Raw genomic sequence first — 21,549 nt, 5'->3', positions numbered from 1 at the left:
TAGACCCCTTGGCCCTCCCCCTTGGCCCTTCCCCTTTCCCCTTGGCCCCTCCCTTTACTCCTCCCCCTTGGCCCTCCCCCTTATCTCTACCCCTTACCCCTACCCCTTGGCCCTTCCCTTTACTCCTCCCCCTTGGCCCTCCCCCTTATCTCTACCCCTTGGCCCTTCCCTTTACTCCTCCCCCTTGGCCCTCCCCCTTACCCCTACCCCTTGGCCCTTCCCTTTACCCCTTGGTACTTGGTATTTCAGGTCAGATGTTCTTGTCTATAACCGATCAGTCATGTGGGTTAAATGTTCACCAGGTCAGGACTAAGTTGGAAAAGGTGCTCTTTTCTAACACAACACCTTAAATTACATGTTCAAATAGGAAAACACGACTAATCAGATCACGCAACAAATAATTCAGACGAACTAAATGACTTTGTTCGGAGGTTGAAAATGCTCGACACGCTCCGAGTGTAAAATCCACGATTACGCCCACAGTGACTGTTGAAGGTGTGAGCTGACAGCTGCACTGACGAGCATAAAGGCATCTGTTCCACAGTGAAACGCTGAAAAACACTCCTCCAAAAACCTCATTAAGCATCAGTTTGGTTCAGTTTTCAGTGGACTTTTTATGCCACTGTGTTTGTATTTGTTCACTGTGTCTGTTTGAGTCATTATCTGTTTTCTCCATCACAGCTGGGAGGTGACTTTTGGACTTGAGTGGGTTGGTTCTCTTCCCCAGCTACAACATACCTTCTAACTATGTCTTTTTAATGGTCCAACAACACACATTTTTTTTTTCTGTATTTTATGAAAACGTGCTGCTTCTTCAGACCTGGAACCTTCTGTGTGAACACCGCACCATTAAACCACGGACAGTTTCTCTTTGACACCAACCATCTATAGCAAAATGAAGCATTTCAGTTCATTATGTTAGTTTAGTTCACTGGTTCTCAGTCTTTTTCTGTCGTTCCCCACTGTGGAGGACCATAAACCTCCAGTCCCCCCTTTGGAGGACCATAAACCTCCAGTCCCCCCTCAACCCCAACAACATTGTAACAGTGGTGCAATTAGAACTTTTATTGAAAGAAACATCAATATTGTAACAATATTTGTTTTGCTTTTTCTTGAATAATTTGTTGTTCAAGTTAAAAATAACTTAGATTTTTATTGACTAATATAAATAAAGTCAACCAGACTGGACGTCATGTCCAGGTAAGCGTATTGTTTGCTTGTTAGCGTCGTTGCTAGTTGCTCTTTTCCTAGTGCTCTTCATTTAGTTTTAATCCATGATTTAACTACTATCTGTAACACTTACTACCTGGTTAAATTTAGACTTTGGTTGGCTCAGTAAACACCCGGAGCCAAAGACAACATCTGATTTTAGCTAAAAGGCTTTGTTCATGGATTAAAAACAACTCTCCTCTTTAGCCCTACTAGCCTAGCTTAACCAAGCCCTGGCTAGCCCCCTGCCCTCACCTTCGTTCCGTCTGTATGTACAGTGAGTTCCCTTCCGCCTTCACTGAGGATAGAAGCAGTTGTAGGAAGTGGAGTTTAGTATCAGGGCTGAAGGCCAGGATTTCTGAGTTAGAAGCGCGGCTTTGCACTTCGGAGGCTAACGCTAAGCCTAGCTATAGCCAGGTAGCTGCAGGGGCTGTGCTCACAGTAGCAGGAATGTTACTACAGTGCACTGATTCTATCACCTGTTTCTGGTGCTACAGACTACTTTAGTCTGTACTTGCAATTTACAATATTTACTTTATTTACTCTGTACATCACGATTCACCCGGTGTCCCTTTAACCACTCCCCTCTGGGGGAGGGGCTACTGTTTCAGTTGTAGCCACCAGGGGCCCATTGACAACAGGATCTGAGGAGACTCATCTGTGCCCTGTCCTGACCCGTGACCCCAGACCTCCTCCCCTCACCCTCGCCTGTCTGGATGGACCCCCTCATGTGTCCTCACCCTACTGCATCTGTACAGACTGGACCTCCATCATCAGATGGACGTCCTTCAGTCCTGGTTCATCTACAGTCTGTCCGTCCATGGGAGTAGATCTGTCCTTCACTTGTGAGGCCTTAGTCTGATACTGATGGGTTTACTGTTCAGTATCTGTCTGTCCCAGAGACAACGATCCACTGTGGACCAGGCATCAACAGCATCAACTGCATCATATCGTCACCTTCCTACAATAAAGACATTTTTGGCAAAAATGACTTAAATCATGAGATACTCCATTTCTGGTAAAGTTTTTTTGTGTTTCATGAAAAATCTGAAAAAAAAAAAAAGACTTAAGGTCTTATTTTGGGAAAGTGCCTCGTGTTCGGGTTCAGGCTGCAGATGACTCAGACCAACATGAGGAAAACGCTCTGTTTTTTGCATTTGCCACATCAGCGACTCCTCCATTTTCCATGTCCTGCTCATGTTGTTATTTACTAATTCATGTTTGTTACTGTAGTTGTAATATTTTAAACATTTACTGGGACTGATTTGGCTTTTGGAAAACATGCGCAAATGCGGAAATTATTTATTGCAGGGTTGTAAACGTGTAATGGAAAACATCTCATGTATCAACATTACTCTGACTGCATGAGCACTCGTTCATATATTTAAGAACGTATTAGTGATTCTGTAAAAAGTATTTCTGATTATTTGGAATTTTAACTTTGTATTTCCAAACTGTGTTTTAAATAATGCAAAGTTTTAGCCCATTTATGAGATTTAAAAAACTGCAATAAACAAAATAAAGGTGCCCCAAGTGTTTACCACCAACAGAGGGAGAATGTGAGAGTGAATGAATAATGGATCAATAATGTAAAGCGCTATAGAAATCTAATCCATTATTATTATTATTATTATTATTATTATTATTATTATTACCATTATTATTATCACTATCATTATTATTATTATTATTATTATTATTATTATTATTATTATCTAGTTACAGTGTATACATATATCTGGCTTCATCTGGGTCCGTGAATCTTTTGGTAATTAGATTTTCTTTAGAGAAACAAAAGAAAAATTAGTGGTTAATTGATTTTCGTTTTAAAATAGAAGAATTAAAATTGAATAAATAAATATAGTATTTTCTTTTGTTCAGACAAGGAATAGTTTTTAGATGTTACCTGCTTGACAGTTTCGACTGTGACTCCAGTCTTCTTCAGAAGCATCATCCAACTGTCAAGCAGGTAACATCTAAAAACTATTCCTTGTCTGAACAAAAGAAAATAGTATATTTACATAAACAGAAGACAAAATGAACGTCTTTAGCCTTATTATAATTGAACGTTAAGCGTTTTTCTTTTTCAGTGTCAAAACAGATACAAAATGGTTTGATTTTCATTTTTTCTTTGTAATAACCAAAAATAAAGTTAGTACCTGACAGAAATGGACAAAACGGACCAAAAACACCTGTTTTATTTATTTTTTTTTCATTTTCTCAGACTGGATGTTGTCATTTTGAAGGAAAAAGCGCTAATGCTAAGGTCACAAAGATAATTATAAATGATGGGTTTGTACGAATCTTCCGGTTCGTACGAAATCTGGAGTTTGTAGACATTCGCGTAAGGAGCATGTCTACGATGTCCAGATTTTGTATTAACCAGAAGATTCGTACAAACCCATCATTTGTAATTATCTTTCTGACCTTAGCATTAGTGCTCTGTCCATGAAAATGACAACATCTGGACCAGGGGCCTCATGTATAAAGCGTGCGTACGCACAAAAACCTGGCGTACACCCTTTTCCACGCTCACGTTCAGATGTATAAAGAGTGAAGTGACCGTGGAAATGTGCGGTCCTTCACGCCAAGTCCATAGCTGGCGTACGCACGTTTCTAGTGCTTTGGAACCATTGGCGACACTTAGAGGTGACACTGAGAAACTGTTAATAATGTGAAAAAGGTCATTCCTCTGGTTGATGTGCACATCGGAGATACACAGATGAACAATGAACACACCGGCACGTCATCCTACTGTCAGAGCAGCACATCAACCAACAGAACCAGAACCAATTAGACCCTGTATCCATCAATGCCAATCCTGTCCGGATGGACATTCAGCAACAGCAAAGAGACAAGGACATAAAATTCATTGGTTGATAAATATAGTGTTCATGTCTGTGAGAACATTTATTAGTCGGTCCAGTCGCTCATTGACTCCGCCGATTGTCCTCACGATGTTCTAATGTGACTCGGGTCAGTACAGACCCATGCTGGTCGGACGGGCATCAGCAGTGGGCTGTTGGACCGGAGGACCGGCTAACACTGGGGAGGCAACAGGAAGCCTCTGTGACCGGAGGATGATACTACGTCTTCTGCCTCATTGTTGGAAAATAATAATTTGAGTGATTAATAATGAGTCAAAGTCTTTGATTTCCTCATTGATATCCTGACATGATCACACATGAACCTTTTTCTTGTTTGGCTGTGATCAGACTGTGTATGACCTGTAGAATGAACTAATGTGTGACTGACACTAATACTAAATATATATTTATCTCGGGGGTGATCCGCATCAGCCCTGTAAGAAAAGTGTCACAATGTCAGCGACTCTTTCCTCAAACAGTCTGAGTTCATCTCTTTTCTCCTTCCGCCTGTTTCGGCCTCCGCTTCGCGTCCACCTTGACGTCATCGTCTGATCCTGCAGACAGGGGAATCCCAGAGGGAATCCCACCTGCAGACCCCGTTTATGCTGATTTGCATATTTAAATGTGGGCGTGGAGAGGGAGGAGTCAGGTACTCCAACATATGCGGTCAATTCCACGCTGATTGGGATGAATAAAGGAAGTGTACTTGGATTCGGGTGTACGCACAGTTTTATACATCTGGATTTTTTTGTGCGTTCGGACTTTTCTGGATTTGGGCGTACACCAGGTTTCAGTATGAAATCCACGCAAGTCTTTGTACATGAGGCCCCAGGTGTTTTTGGTCAGTTTTTTACCATTTCTGTCAGGTGCTAACTTTCTTTTTTATTATTAGAAAGAGAAAATGAAAATCAATCTGTTTTTTTTTTTTAATTTGGTTATGTTTTGAAACTGAAAAAGAAAAAAACACCTTGAAATTCTATTTTAATTCACCTATTTTAAAACAAGAATCAATGAACCACTAGTTTTTCTTTTGTATCTGAAAAGAAAATCCAATTCCCAACAGATCCACGGACACATCTGCAACAAAGCTAATGAAGACAACTGTGGTGTCAGACTGACATGTCGTTGGGAAAACGTCCTTTACTCGATGGACTGGCTAAACTTGTACAATAGTTGAGTTTCATTTTGACTTCAGGGCTTCAGCAGTGACTGTTCTTATTTGCCTTTGTTTTGTTGAAAGGCCACAGGGAAAAGAAGTGGAAAAGAAGTCAGAAGAAGCCCATGTCCTGGTCTGACCCAGAAGTAGAACAAACCCCAGCAGGTTTGTTTCCACAGATTGGTCACAAATAAGAGTCAAGCCAGTGCAGAGTTGGTTGCCTTTTTCCTCTCAGACGCTGGAACCAGCTGAGGCCCTGGAGCCAGCGCAGGAAGTCCAGGAAGCGCTCCTTAATGGACCACGAATCTTCATCCTCAGAATCTGTCTCCTGCACCAACAGCAGTAGTGTGCATTTGTGGATATGTGTATTTGTGTATGTGTAAATGTGTATATGTAAATATGTATTTGTGTATTTATGTACTTGTGTATTTGTGTATGTGTTAATGTGTATTTGTGTATATGTAAATGTGTGTAAGTGTATATGTGTATATGTGTACTTGTGTATTTGGGTATGTGTAAATGTGTATTTGTGTATATGTGTGTTTGTGTATGTGTGTTTGTGTATATGTGTATATGTATGTTTGTGTATATGTAAATGTGTATTTGTGTATACGTGTGCTTGTGTATATGTGTATTTGTGTATATGTGTGTTTGTGTATGTGCATATGTATTTGTACATGAGTGTCCATTTATAGACTTCCGTGCCTATCCTTGTTCTTTTGTGTCATGCAGCCCCCCCCCATGTTGGCTGTGCAGCAGACAGGGGTGGGTGGGGCTACAGCTGCACAGCTGATCTTTAGCAGCGTCTCCATGGTAAACAGACGGATGTGGATGTTTCCAGACGTAGGTCAGCTCAGATGACTAAACACTGTGCACTAACAGAATTCTACTAAATTAGACCCATGGACAGCGTTGGTGTAATATAGTAATACAGTGACTGCAGTGACACATGCAGCTGTGGTTCAGAGTGTTTCAGTGAAGCTGAAGGTTGTGTTCAGTGACGCAGTTCACTGTGACATTTAACCAGGAAACCATTAGAAATAATATGTCAGTTTGAATTTTTCTACAAATACTGCATGTACGAACATACGACGGACACGTGTGAGTGGAACAGGATTCAAAGCACAGATGGAACAGTGACGTGGAACATGTGTAATGGTGTCAAACATACATGGTCCGGTCTGAATGTGGCCCCTGAACTCAAACCACTAAAAACACCCTGGACTGTTCATATGTTCACTGTAGGGATGTAACGATTACCGGTATAGTAAGAAACTGCAGTAAAATTGCAGACAGTTAGTATTACTGTTTAAATTCTAATTCTCATGATAACTGTGTTTGATTACCGGACTTTTAGGGGAAAAAACCCTATGGAAAGATCTGCTTTTATGTCAGATATTTGAGTATAGTTTTAATTTATTGAAGTTTTAATTTTCTATACCTAATACTTGGAACCAATATTCACTTTTAAAGTCTTTGAAAAGGTTCATTGAGCATCTTTGTGTTATTTATGCAATAAATTATATACATTTTTCAAATCGGATTTTATATATTTTTGTGGGTTTTTTGTCCTTTTATGTTTTAATAGAAGGTTAAAGTGAAAAAATAATAGACAGATGATATAGATGAAGTTGTGCTGGGAAAAAAAGAAAAAAAAGGTTCCAAACATGGGTATAGTAAACATTTGTTTATATAGTATATAAAGGCAAAATCAAAGGGACTGAAAACAGACAAAATAGGCTCAGACCACTAAGGGTTAATATCTGAATGTTTCTGCAACAGAAGGGACATTGTGCCAATTATTACCTCCACCAAGGAGGTTATGTTTTTGCCAGGGTTTGTTTGTTTGTTTGTCTGTCCGTTAGTGTGCAACATAACTCAAAAAGTTATGGACAGATTTTGATGAAATTTTCAGGGTTTGTTAGAAATGGGATAAGGAAGAAATTATTAAATTTTGGTGGTGATCGGGGGTGGGGGGGCCCACGGGGGGGGCGCAGACCAGAAAATTTCATCAAAATCTGTCCATAACTTTTTGAGTTATGTTGCACACTAACGGACAGACAAACAGACAGACAGACAAACAAACCCTGGCAAAAACATAACCTCCTTGGCGTGGGGGGGCCCACGGGGGGGGGGGGGGGGGGGGCACTGATCAGCCTTGGCGGAGGTCTGCGCTCTCCGAGTGCTTCTAGTTTTATTTGTTTTTTTTGTTTGTTCATTTTTAAATACAACTTGGTTAAATTATTTTGGTATGTGTATTAGTACTTTTTGAATATTTTGAGCACAGTTTCATTAATACTGTGATAATAATGATAACCGTGATAATTTTGGTCACAGAAACTGTGATATGAAATTTTCATATCGTTACATCCCTAGTTCACTGGAGTGTTTCCACTTCATTAAATCATACCCCTGGGCTGGAATGGAACCTTTGAAGGGCCAGTTCTGGCCCACGGGCCACGTGTTTGACACCTGTGATGTAGCTCCATAGTTCAGGGGTGTCAAACATGCGTCCCGGGGGCCAAATGCGTCCTGCCAAAGGTTCCAGTCCGAACCCTTGGATGAATTTACGAAGCGTAAAAATTCCACAGTCAAGGCTGTGGAACTCATTGTAGTTCAGGTTCCACATACAGACCAATCTGATCTACAGTCAAATAAGAACAGCAGAAGAACCGACAAAAAAGAATGACTGCAGATTTTCTTCTCAATTTAAAGGCTCCATTCACTGGACCCTGAATGAAACTGTACTATACTGTACTGTAACATACTGTACTATAATGTACTGTGTTGTACTGTAATATACCATACTGTTCTGTAATATACTGTACTATACTATATTGTACTATACTGTACTGTAATATACTGTACTATATTGTACTGTACTATACTGCACTATACTGTACTGTGTTGCACAGTACTGTGCTATACTGTACTGTAATATACTGTACTATACTATATTGTAAGATACTGTCCTATACTATACTGTACTGTAGTATACTATACTGTACTATATTGTACTGTACTATATTTTATATACAATACTATGCGGTGTTGTACTGTACTGTACTATACTGTACTATACTATACTGTGTTGTACTGTACTATACTGTACTATCCTGTATTATACTGTACTGTACTATTCTGTACTATCCTGTACTGTACTATATTGTACTATCCTGTACTATATTGTACTATACTATACTGTGTTGTACTGTACTATTCTGTACTGTACTATATTGTACTGTACTGTGCTGTGCTGACCTGGGAGGCGATGTACTTCTCCAGAGGACTCTCCACTCGGCCCATGTTCAGCATGGCGCTGGTGGACCGCTGCTCCGCTGGGGTCTCTTCACTCAGCAGTAACTTGCCTTTGAAGTTATGGACCACACACACCACCTAGACACACACACACACACACACACACACAAAAACACACACCCTTTGAGTGAAAATACATCCCCGTCCACACACATACAACCTAAAGGTCCATTCAGAGGACAGGACTGTGTGGGAGGAGCTAACCCACTGGTTCACACCTGTTTTTACTCCTGACCCCATTCTAACATCACACATTTCTGACAACCCCAGACAAACGGAGACATTTTTTACTCAAATTAATTTGTTTTTGATCCTGTAATAGTTTGCTGTACTATGTTTCACATAAATGTCAATTTTAGAGGGCATTTAGGCTATATAGGTAAGGCAGGTTTATTTATGTAACACATTTCATGTACAAGATAATTCAAAGTGCTTTACATAAAACAAAAGCATTACAGCAGGGAAGCAATAAAAAGTATAGGCATGAGAAAAAGAAACAAAAACCAAAATAACCCCAAATAAACAGATAAAAACTTTAATCTTGACATAAACAGTGCAGATCTGAACTGATGAATAAAAACTCTATTCAAATGCAGCTGAGAACAGGTGGGTCTTTAACCTGGATTTAAATTAACTGTTTCAGCTGATCTGAGGTTTTCTGGAAGTCTGTTCCAGACATGTGGAGCATAGAAGCTGAACGCAGCTTCTCTTCTGTCTGGTTGTGACTCTGGGAACTGACAACAGACCAGATCCAGATGACCTGAGGGGTCTGGTGGGTTCATACCGGGTCAGGAGGTCACTGACAGATTTAGGTCCTAAACCATTCAGAGCTTTATAGACCAGCAACAGAACTGTAAAGTCTGTCCTCTGACGGACAGACAGACAGACAGTGGACGGAGCTCAGAGTTGGACTAATGTGGTCCACTTTTCTAGTCTTTGTGAGGACTAACAGCAGAGTTCTGGATGAGCTGCAGTTGTCTAATGGATTTTTTAGATCAACCTGAGAAGACCTGTTCCAATAATCAAACCGACAGAAGATGAACGCATACATAATGTATATTATTGTGGATGGAGGCAGTAAATCCAGGTGTAGATTACTGCACAAAGGGAGAATTGGATTTTCCTTGGTCAGGATATGTACAGTCACCCAGCTGTGGTTGACAAGGAGGACAATTAATACTGAATAAACCATAATTCAAACTATGAATTATGAAAGAGCTGCAGCATCTGAAACTGACCACAATGAACATTTGACAGAAAAACAGAAACACAGTGCTGCAGTTTCAGAACCACAGTTTGTCTGATATGGATTGGGACTGGCTCCGTCAACTCAACAGAGATTTTTTTATGAGAATTTATTTTTTTATTTTCAATATTTTTTATTGAAGAAAAATGGAACACTTCCAATCACAGAATTACAAATTACTTTCCCTTTTTTTTCAAGTATAAACATATATGCATATAGACACACACACACACACATATATATATATATATATATATATATACATATATATATATATATATATATATACATACACACACACACACACACACATACACATGCATACAAAAACAACAAATGAAAGAGCACACTTAAAGTGTGGCTAAAAAATGAGAAATTAAATAAAATGTGAAATAAAATAAACAAATTGTGTTTTCTGATTTCTTTTTGTTCTGTTTATGTCTGTATCTGTCTGTCTATCCTCCATGTCTGACATTTGTAACAAACAACCCGCATAAATATATGTTGACAATTGGGCAATTTATGGTCACTTTAATATCACAAACACCTGTTTTTCTCTATAGAGTTAATGCGCAGTAGCAGTGACTAGCACTGGACCAAGATGGCCGCCCTGGAGGCACGTCATTCCAATGGGCAGGAGCAGCTGATGCAGCGTCTACGCAATAAATAGTTTTTTTTTTTTAATAAAATTTTTAAAAATTAAAATTAAAATAAAAACACCAAAAAATCGTCAGTACACGTTATGTAATGTTTGACAGGCAGTGGTGGATTACTTTGCATTATTCAATGTGGTTGTTGTGGTTACTTTTACGTTATTTTGAGGTGCTTTTTGGCAGTGTTGTGTTTACATTATGTGACCTCTGACCCCGGAGACGCCATTTCCTAAAGAATTGCGCCATTTTCTTCACTTGGTTTCCGGACCCCACGAGGACTGGTGAGGACAATGAGTTTTCTTAAATACAGAGAATCAAATTGTGGTAGAAACAAAGTCTCACAGAGCTACATAATTCAGCTGGTACAGTTAGCTCATGTTATCAGCAGGTTAATTTAGGGCAGTGATAATTCATTTATTCATAAAACAGTACAACGCCTTTTGTAATATGCTAGTTCCCGAGGCTAAGCTAATGTAGCATGATAGCGGTTTTTCCTCTGTTTGTTATTCCTTTGCGTTTAAAAGTGTGCTTGTGGGGAAACGGGTCATGAGAAGTTGGTGTACTGATGTTCATGTGTTTTATACAGAATAAATTCCCGTGTTGGCGTGGCATAAAAAAGCGGCGTCTAGGTTTGTATGTCTATGGACTGGTGTAGACTTGGCTGGGGAATATCCCAAGATGCACCTCGTGCAACTCTCAAATTAATGTTTAACTGAGTCGATGACCGTTGTGAAAACGTGGTTAAGTTTCACTAAACATACACACACACACACCCCCGGTAACATGTCCGGTGCCTTCCATATATAACTGGAAAATCGTCATTCACTCACCTTACTCGCTCCCGGTTCTCGGCAGTTTTTTTTTTTTAAATAAATACCCCCACATCTGTATTCCAGGGTCGGCTCAGCAGCGTCGGAGCCACCGCTCACAGACCCGACCCAGTACGGCAGTAAACCCCGGTGCTACATCCATTAGCCCGCTAGCTTGCTCTCCCGTCCCGCATCCATTTCCGTTCCGTTCTTCCGCTGGTTCATCTCATCCGTTCACTCCACTGCAGCCAAAACCCGGACCGGATTCTAAACTGACTGGACTGGACTGACTGACAGGGCGGGAGTAACAATTTTTTTTTTTTTTTTTTTTTTTAAATCAAAGCCCTGAATCGGAACTGTGCGCTTGTTTTTTATGTATTTATTTTAGTTTATTTTGCTAATGAACTGAGATTATCTGAATTGGTTTTTTTTTCTTTTCTTCCTTTTTTTGTTCTGAGAAACTGGAAAACCCGGAGTAGAATTTGTAGTTAAAACGGACTGAACTGTTTTTCCCCCCTCTTAGAGACTGATACAAAACCTAAAGTACAAATTTTGAGTTTTTGCTTGGTTGGTGTTTTTTTTTTTTTTTTTTTTTTTTTTTTTTTTTTTTGAGTGTGTGTTTGAATTTATGTGTTTTTGCATTAATTGTTTCAATACATGATTTTGAATTTTAGGTGGTTTAACTGTGTGATTTCTTTTTTTTGTCATTTAATGCATATGGCATGGGTCTCTAGCATGCGGCCTGGGGGCCGATTGCGGCCCGCAAAGGTTCCAATCCGGCCCGTGGGATGAATTTGAATTCCACAGTCAAGGCTGTCAAACTCATTTTAGTTCAGGTTCCACATACAGACCAATATGTCGTCAAGTAAAATAATAACATAATAACCTTCAAAAAATAATGACTCCATATTTTTTTCTCGGTTTGATGTGGAAAAAAATATTACATTATGCCGATAAACTTCAAATTTTTGTCTGTTTCAGTGCAACAAAATATTAAATTATGAAAATATTTACATTGACAAACTATCCTGTAACGATAAAATGTGAATAACCTCAACAAATATGAACAACCTGAAATGTCTAAAGAAAATTCTGCCCAATTTGAACTATTTTCTGCCTGTTCCTCAGTGTTTAGTGTCTTTGTAGATCCGATCCATAATGCACATGTAGAAATGATAAGTTGAGGCATAATATTGTTAAAATTGCACTTATTTTTCTTAAGAAATTTCAGTTTTTTCAGGTTATTCACATCTATTTTTGTTTGGATAGTTTATAAAAGTAAGTGTTTTCATAATTAAATGAGATTTTTTGCTATTATTTTACTGGTATGGCCCACTGGAGATCAAATCAGGCTGAATGTGGAACCTGAAGGAAAATGAGTTTGAGACCCCTGGTGTAGGGTGTTTGTTTAATTAGACTAGCATCCTTTGTGTGGGTTTGAGGTAAAACAACCAGACAAAGACTAAATAACCAGAAACAAAAACTCAAGCCAATACAGAAGACTGAATTAAACCAACAAACTGACTTAACATCTTAAATGCCAGGAGAGAGACCTGGCTAGCACCCCTTAAAAATAAATATATCAAAATAATTTAAAATAAATAAGTTAAAGCTTCAAACTCAAACTGTCACACCATAACGAGATGATGTGATATAATGTTGGAACACACGCCAGAGGCAGAATAGAGAAAAAACATCTGTATTATCATATTGTGACAGTTGACTTTGAAGCTTTAATTTATTTATTTTGTATTATTTTTGTTATATTGATTTTTAAGGGGTGCCAAGCCAGGTCTCTCTCCTGACATTTAAGATGTAAAGTCAGTTCAGTCGGTTTGATTCAGTCTGTTATATGTTTCAGTTTTTGTTTTTGGTCATTTAGTTTTTGTCTGTTTGTTGTACCTCAGACCACACAAAGGATGCAAGTGTAATTAAACAAACAACCTACACATTAAATGACAGAAACGAAATCACACATCAAACCAACTAAATTCAAAATCATATATTGTTATGTTATGTACAATTAATGCAAAAACACACAAATTCACAGTTCAACGCCCCCCCCCCCCCCCCAAAAAAAAGTCCAAACTCATAAAAATTCCCCAACCAAGCAAAATCAAAATAAAAATTTCCACTTTAGGTTTTGTATCGGTCTTTTAGAAAAAAAGAAAAAAACAGTTCAGTTCATTTTAACAAAAAATTCTGCTCTGGGTTTTACATAGTTTCTCAGAATAATAAAAAAAAAAAATGATACAGTTCATCCACATCTATCTATCTATCTATCTATCTATCTATCTATCTATCTATCTATCTATCTATCTATATATATATATATATATATATATATATACATAAGTGCACAGTTCCATTTCAGGGCTTTAGAGTAAACAAAAAAAAAACAGTTTTATTCACGCCCTGTTTTCACTGCTCTATCCGTTAGTCAGTCCATCGGTCCGTCAGTCCAGTCCAGTCAGTGTGAAATCTGGTCCAGGTTTTGGCTGGTTTCTGCTGCAGCGGAATGAATAGATGCGATAAACCAGCGGGAGAACGGAACAGAGATGAATGTGGTTTGGAAGCGGTAATGACAAATAAGCAGACATAGTAGCGGGGTTAAACTGCTGTACTGAGTTGGGTCTATGAGCGGTGGCTCCAACGCTTTCTACACTCTCCGTGCTGCGCTGTCTCTTTTCCCACTGTGGAATGCAGATGTGGGGGCATTTAAAAACTGCCACCAACTGGGAGTGAATGGCACCGATGACACCGTTAACGTGGTGACGATTTCCAGGGTGTATACGGCAGCTACCAGGCATGTCACGTGTGTGTGTGTGTGACAAGTGGATAGAGACAGCCTGGTCAGCCGCGCGCTGATTGGTCAACTGATCCACGTGACTAAACGCTTCCATACTGTTTATATGTGTACGTGGTACAGTTCAGTCAGACAGTGAAACTAAAGAAAACTGTCCACTCTTTAGATTGAAACTAATGCCGCGTTTCCACTATGTGGAACCAGCTCGGCTTGGCTCAACTCGGTATTCCCCGGAGACCGTTTCCATTACAAGATACTACCGACTTTACAGTACCTGGATGTCATAGTGATGTGGCGCGTTACTTCCATGTCGTCTGTTCAGAGAGTTGCTGATAAACTCGCTCGTTGCGTGTTGTCTCGTCTGAATTTTTACGTCGGCCACCAAAGATTGAAGCTCCTCGACCGACCATGGTGTAGTTTTGGGTTGGTATCATGTGAATTAATGTACCGCTATATTTATTGTCCACTTCCGCATCTGTTTTTTGTAAAACGGCAGGTCACAGAGAAAACTGTCTGACCAATCAGTGTTCTGCAGTGTTTACACGTCACGTTTTAGTATCTGGTCCCCAGTCCTGGAACCTCAACGGAGATGATACCAAAAAAGTAGTACAGAGTACCCGATTCTAGGTCCATTTTCGTAATGGAAACGCAAAAGAGTCGAGTCAAGCGATACCATGCAGAGGAAACGGGGCATAATGTTACGCCTACATTTAGCTTCTTGTTTATTTGCTTGGTTTCTTAATTTTCTCAACTCAACCAGGATGGACTGTTTTTCCCCCATTCGGTTTCTCATGTGTAGAAGTTGTGGTTGTGACCTGATGTGATGCATGGTAGTCCACATGGACATGAAAATTCAAATGGACATCCATGGTCTAACATCCATGCTCCGTGGTATTATTAGATATCTACTGTTGGACCTGCATGCACACCCGATCACACAGCTAACATACAGGTGACAGAGTGGCAGAGAAAACTGCAGTTGTCTATTTCTATCACTGTGCTCATGTTCACACTGTAAACAAACTACTCTGTGAAGCAACTGCAGCCGTGCTTAGACCACCTCTCCAAAGCGGTCTCAGCTCAGTTGTTTAGTACCGAAACGGAGTGCAATTACTGCTTTCACATATAAAAAATGGAACTGAGCCCAAGACTTGTTCTGGAACAACGGCTCCAATCGATCCAGCTGTGGAAACACCCTCAGATTTTTCTTTGGTACTTCTCTTGTGGTTTTAATCAATCTCTGATTTTGTTGGTCAAACTTCTTATTCGGAGGAAATCTATCTTGATGTGTATAGTCATGTGGATCAGTCATCCAATCAGCGCATGGCTGACCGCCTGTCTATCCGCTTGTGTGTGTGTGTGTGTATTTGGTGAAACTTAACCAAGTTGTCACAATATGGGATTCAACCAAATGTATTAGGGTTTAGAGAAATATACAAAATGTATCAAAAATACTAGAAAAGCACTCAGAGAGTGCAGAACTTTGCCAAGGCAGATCAGCCCCCCCGTTTTAGTTTTTAGAGCAAGCTTGCAAGTTTTTATTAGTTTTAGTTTTTTCTAAATGCTTAGTTTTGATTTAGTTTTTTCATATATTTTCTATTTTTTTGTTAACGATAATAACCTTGGGCTTTAGGGCCTTTGGTTGGTTTGACTGTAAAACTCTGCATTTTCTAGACTTTTTACTCTATACTGTTTACTAGATTATTACAGTTTTAGATAAAAAAAAAAAGAAGACACACAAGACAAATCGATATACAGTTTAAGATATTTATTGAAGTTTTACATTTCACAGAGGAAATAATGTGAATATTTCCATCTATTTCATCATAGTTTACATGTAAATACATAGTTCAGATATTTGAGCAGAATCATCCAAATCAGTCAAAGGTTTATGATTTATCAAGTGGATTGATTGGATTTCAACTTCAGTAAATTTAATCAGAAAATATTTGAACAACTGATGAATCATTTCAATATATTTGGTCTTAAATATTATGGCATAACCTCTGTCTGAGCTGATGTGAAAATAATTACAGTTTTTACAATAGTTGCATGTGTTTGTCTACGAACAAATAGAAAACAACATTTGGATCCAGATTCATACACGTTCAAACAGTTTACATCATCACTAAGTTTAGTGACTCCAGTAAATCTGAGAAAATCTGTGCATTTGATGAGTTTGTTCCTCAGTGTCTGACAGGAGTGATGATCAGAGGAGCAGAGTTTGTACCTCCACAATTAAAGGATGGATCGAAGAATGGGAGGAGTTTATCATTGAAGCAGCAGCCAATGAAGGAATAGATGAGAACTGAAGAATCTACGTCATAAAAGGAGACCAGACCCTCCTCATAATCCACAAACACCCCCACCTTCTGAGGACCAGACTGCACAGACAGAGGAACAGCAGGACCAGCACAAGCTTCATACTCATTTCCATTTGTCAAACAGATGATCCAGTATCCGTACTGAGGTCTCAGTGTGATCTGTCCTTTCCTTTTGCTGGACTCTGTGACCACTCCTAAATACCATTCAGTCTTTCCTTTGACCTGAACCTCAAAGTAAAACCTGCCTGAAGAGAAACTCTGCTTCGCTAAGATGCCAAGACTATCAGTGAATCTCTGTGGATTGTCTGGAAGTTTCTTCCATTCATCACTATCATGAACCTGTTTTCTGTCATCAGACAGGATGAGGGTAGGACTTGCTGTATCTGGATCCAGAGTCAGATCCACCTCATACTGTTGGACTCTCTTCAGTTCAGCTTCAAACACCTTCTTCATGTCTTTTCTGAGTTTGTCCTCCAGCTGATGCACAGCTCTCTCCACAGTCCCCTCATATGATGGATGGATGCTGACCTTTGTCCAGGTCTTCATGGATGGAGCAGCTTTGACACATGTGAACCTCTGGACAAAGTGGTGGTCTTCAGAGCCTGAGAGCTGCTTCAACTCAGTGCTTCTCTTCTCCAGCTCACAGATTTCCTGTTCCAGCTCTTTGATGACGTCTTCAGCCTGTTTCTTGGCGCTCCTCTTCTTTTCTTGGATCTCCTCAATGAACTGGTTCAGACTTGTCTGAACAGTCTTGATCAGAGCAGTGTAGACCTTCACACCTTCTGCTGCCTTTCTGTCTGCAGCGTTCGTACTGAGCTCCACTGAACATTGGATCTCCAAGATCTTCAGTCTTCTCTCCAGGATCATCTCCTCAATTTCAGCCTCTTTCCTCTTCACATTTGCCTTCTCTTCTTCATGTCTGAACTGAGCCACCATCTCTGGGATGAAAGCGTTGACGTACAACTCAGGTCTTCGGTTAAAAACCTTTTTACACATGGGACACTGATATGGGACATTAACCCTCCAGTGTTCACAGATGCAGGATTTGCAAAAGTTGTGTCCACATGGTGTTGTGACTGGATCAGTGAAGAAATCCAGACAGATGGAACACAGGAGCTGATCTTCAGATCGAACACAACCAGCAGCAGCCATATCTATGGACCCAAAGAACATGTACAACACTGAAATATTTGAATTATATTATCAGTGTTTATCATCATGTGATCATTTATAATAAGGAGACTCATAAAAGTTCTTCTTGGTCTTCAGACAAGTGTGACTGGTCAGTCACATGACTCTACAGCAGTTTTTGAAATCTGTGACGTCAGTGCAATACTTTGACTGTGAAATGTTCTGGAAGTTCATTTAAGTGTAACTGTAGAAAATGTTAGTGGAAACAAAACCAGGAAGAGAGGAAGAACCAAAGTCCAGACCATCTAAAGGACATGGACTGGAATAATTGGATTGATTTAGTGATTTATTCCAACATGTAATGAAATTTAACATATATGCAAACTAGCAAAACATACATAATAATACAAATATCAAGAATCATTATCTTAGACAGAAGAACAGCACAATAGTTCCATTTACATGTACCCGAAAAGGGGATGGAAGAAGTGCAACTTATTGAATCCCACCCCCTCTCCCTAAAATAATAATAATATATATGTCCCTCTTCCTTTTACATTACTCTTTATATGTATATGTGTGTGTGTGTGTGTGTGTGCGTGTATTTATTTATTTATTTTTTCACACTCACATTAATCCATATACACATACATACATTTATACATATACACACATACAATTACACAAATTATCTTTGACGAATGCATTTCTTAGTTGTGCTAGCGAATAAATAATCTAGAATCTGTGTAAATGCTGTTGGTTTATCCATGTGGTTCAGTGATAAGAACCATTTCAACAGAGTTAGTGTGAAATGAATCCAGTTCTATGTGTGTGTTTGGAGTTGAAGTGTGGATTTGAAGCTGTAGATCAGCTCAGTTCAACTCACCAATGAGACTTGAAACAGATCTGATGAAGTCAGTGTAAGGTTTGTTGGACGGTTCCACAGACTCGTCTGCAGCTCTGATCACACAGAGAAGAACTTTCACTTTCATTACCGGGAAGTGATCCTTTTTCTGTGGAATGTGGCTCCGCCTCTGATCTGTTTCCTGTTTGATGTGATGGTGAAATATGAGTGTGTGTTTCATTACAGAGCACAGACGACATGTAGAAGGGTTCTGGTTCTGGTTCTTGAAATACACGTGTGGAAGTGTGGATGTTTAGAAACAGCAGTCCGAACATTATCTGTCCAGTCAGCTGTTGAACCTGCAGTTTAGGTTCTAAAATATGAACAGGATCCATGTATGTGTGGGCGGGTCACATGAATGAACACGCCTGGTACCGAAACAGTTTTCCAACAGTCTGTCATCATTAGTGCTGAGTCACAGGAATTGGTTCTGTGTGAGTCTCGTGGACTTCAGGCCTGTTGGTCCTCTGTGTTGTGGTCTATCTAGCGTAGAGGCTGATTATAGCTTATCACCGATTAATCAACATTGGTGAATATGTAACCGATATATTAATTTAAGTTTTTGCTGCACAGAGATTCTGTTGCTCTGTTCCTGTGTCTGTGCTGCACCACTGCCCGAATACATGGCCCCCTCCCCCCTCCTCCTCACACACAGACCAGGGAAGTGCACTAACACCTCTGACACTCGCTGGGCTGCAGCAGAGAAGAAGAGCGAAAACGATGACAGAAACTGCATTTATTTTACTCCTTTATTTTACTCCTGTGACTTTGTAAAACAATACAACACTACACTTTAGTGCCCCATGAGAACAACGTACTTGCGGAAATACGCTGTCAGGGTACTAGTTTTTTTTATTTTTTCACGCAAGTTTTAGAGAGCATATGACAGCGTTTTAACGTCATGTAAGGGCATCTCTGTGAAATAAACAGACATATGCAACTGTTAATTCTCATGTCATTATCTAATATAAGACTATTATACAGTGTTTTAGAGTTATGTAAATTATCTTTGTGAGATAAACACAGATGCAACTGTTAATCAACATGTCCACCATTATCTAATATCAGACTTTTATACAGCGTTTTAAAGTTATGTAAGATGCATCTTTGTGAAATACAGATATATGCACCTGTAAACGCCCATGTCCATCATTAATATCTGACTACTATACAGCATCCCACTTCACTTCATACTGTCATGCAGGATTTACCAGGGCTCATAAATTCACAAGTTAATGTCTTCATTAAAATAATATTGAAAGGGTTCCAAGTAATTTTATGTATTGCATGTTTTGAAAGCAGCTACATTGTTACATAAAATGTAGTGTAGTCCCTTGTATTAAGTCTAATAACGTGATGCATGTTTTGATTATTTCTTATTTTGTTTGTTGACAACTTTTTTTCACTTTTTAATGTTTGCTTCAGCATTTATTTTTGAGCTGTTTGCAAATACCCAGTGGCTGAAGATGGAACTTTTCATTAGCTAGTAAATATGACTAATTGATATTGGTAAGATGTTTTTGTGAATAAGCCTTTTAAAAACATCATGTTTTAGTTTAAAAACACCTCGCATTAGACTATGTATTATCACTTTCAGCTAAATGCAGCCACTTGTTTTTATTTTAAAATGGCCAGCTATAGAATCAAATTCTGTGCTAATAACCAAAATGCATTAAATGTATATATTTTCATTTCACAGGCAGAGGGGAAGAGTAAGGTGTGAAGCCACTTCACAAAAGACTCCACTGGCGCTAAATGCAACATCTGCAGTGCGTGAGTTAGCCAGGGCTCCAGCACCAGCAAAGCAAAGAACACTACACATTTAGTGATTTACCATTGTGCTTACAGTTTGCCTTTCTTATTTATCATTGTTTACAGTTTGCCTTTTCTGATTAATCATTGTTTACAGTTTGCCTTTTCTTATTTATCAGTAGGTTTACAGTCCTTATGTGACAGTGTTACTAATTAAAGTTCCTGATTTTAATTAGTAGTCTTCTGCTTCTTTGTATTGAATCATATTTTTGGTATTATAACAATTTATGTTCATGTACAGTATATATCCTGTGTATATCAATGCTCTTATTTCATTCATTCCGTATATCGGTTATCAGCGATATCCAATATATCGGCTGATATATCGGATGTTGGCTTTTTTTTGCCCCAAAAATCCGAAATCAGTCGGGCTCTAATCTAGTGGTGGTCTGCTGGTGTAAATATGCAGAATGCTGTCAGGTTTCAGGACACACACATGAATATGAACTCAGTATTGGTGTTTGGACCTAGTATGATTATAGCTGTCCTCAACTAAAACACAAGACAAACACAAATATATGACAAAACTATGATTGAGGAGTCAGACGTCGTCGATCAGTCTGTAGCCCCCCCCCCCCCAAACCGGGCCCGGCATCATCTGTTATTATTATTATTAGTACATACTGTATATGTTATATTTTCTGTGCAAGACAGTTAATGCAAAACGCAAACACACCTGTTTGTACTCTTTTACTCCCTCACCCAATGAGAATCAATAAGGAATCAGACTGATAAGCAAAATCGATAATGGAACCGGAATCGTTAAATTCTTATCAATTCCCATCCCTAGCTGAGGCTGCTGCCTCTGCCACCCCGACCCGATAAGAGGAAGAAGATGGTATGGTACGATAATAGCATATTGTTTTGAAGTACATTCCATCTGCATGCTCTTTAAAACCATCATTACTGTCCAATAATGTCTGCTGACTCTTGTTGAGATGCTTTCACTGCCAAAGCCTGGATGGGCTGTCAGACTCACCACTGTCAGTGACTGAGGACTTGTTTGTTTGAGGCTGCGGTGTTGAAATGAGACACAAGACTGAGGGGTGCGGGTTCAACAGAGAGGAGGACAGATATTAAAGGGTGTTGTCTTTTTATTTCCCCTATCTCCATCCATCACTAATGGTACTGGAGTGTTTTGAAGCAGCACCAACAGTAATGGAGTTCTGAGTGAAGAGGCCTTATCACAGAGCTGTTCTCTACACGAGAAAAGAAAAAACACTGGTGTGTGTCCAATACAAGAGGCAGGGAAAACGATAAGAGAGGAAAAGAATAGAGGCGATCATACTGTGCGCTTTCTTTCTTTGTTTCTGC

At 39.3% G+C, this 21,549-nt stretch overlaps 1 pseudogene; it reads right to left on the bottom strand.

Annotated features, from left to right (window-relative positions):
* Positions 1-5,350: 5,350 nt before the first annotated feature.
* LOC115411090 (phospholipid phosphatase-related protein type 5-like) overlaps positions 5,351-21,549 on the bottom strand; it is a 39,302-nt pseudogene continuing 23,103 nt past the window's right edge.

The sequence above is a fragment of the Sphaeramia orbicularis genome, chromosome 20 (genome assembly GCF_902148855.1).
Source record: "Sphaeramia orbicularis chromosome 20, fSphaOr1.1, whole genome shotgun sequence".
Taxonomy (NCBI): Eukaryota; Metazoa; Chordata; class Actinopteri; order Kurtiformes; family Apogonidae; genus Sphaeramia; species Sphaeramia orbicularis.
Note: the sequence above shows the minus strand (reverse complement) of the source record. Positions and strands in the feature narration are given on the sequence as shown.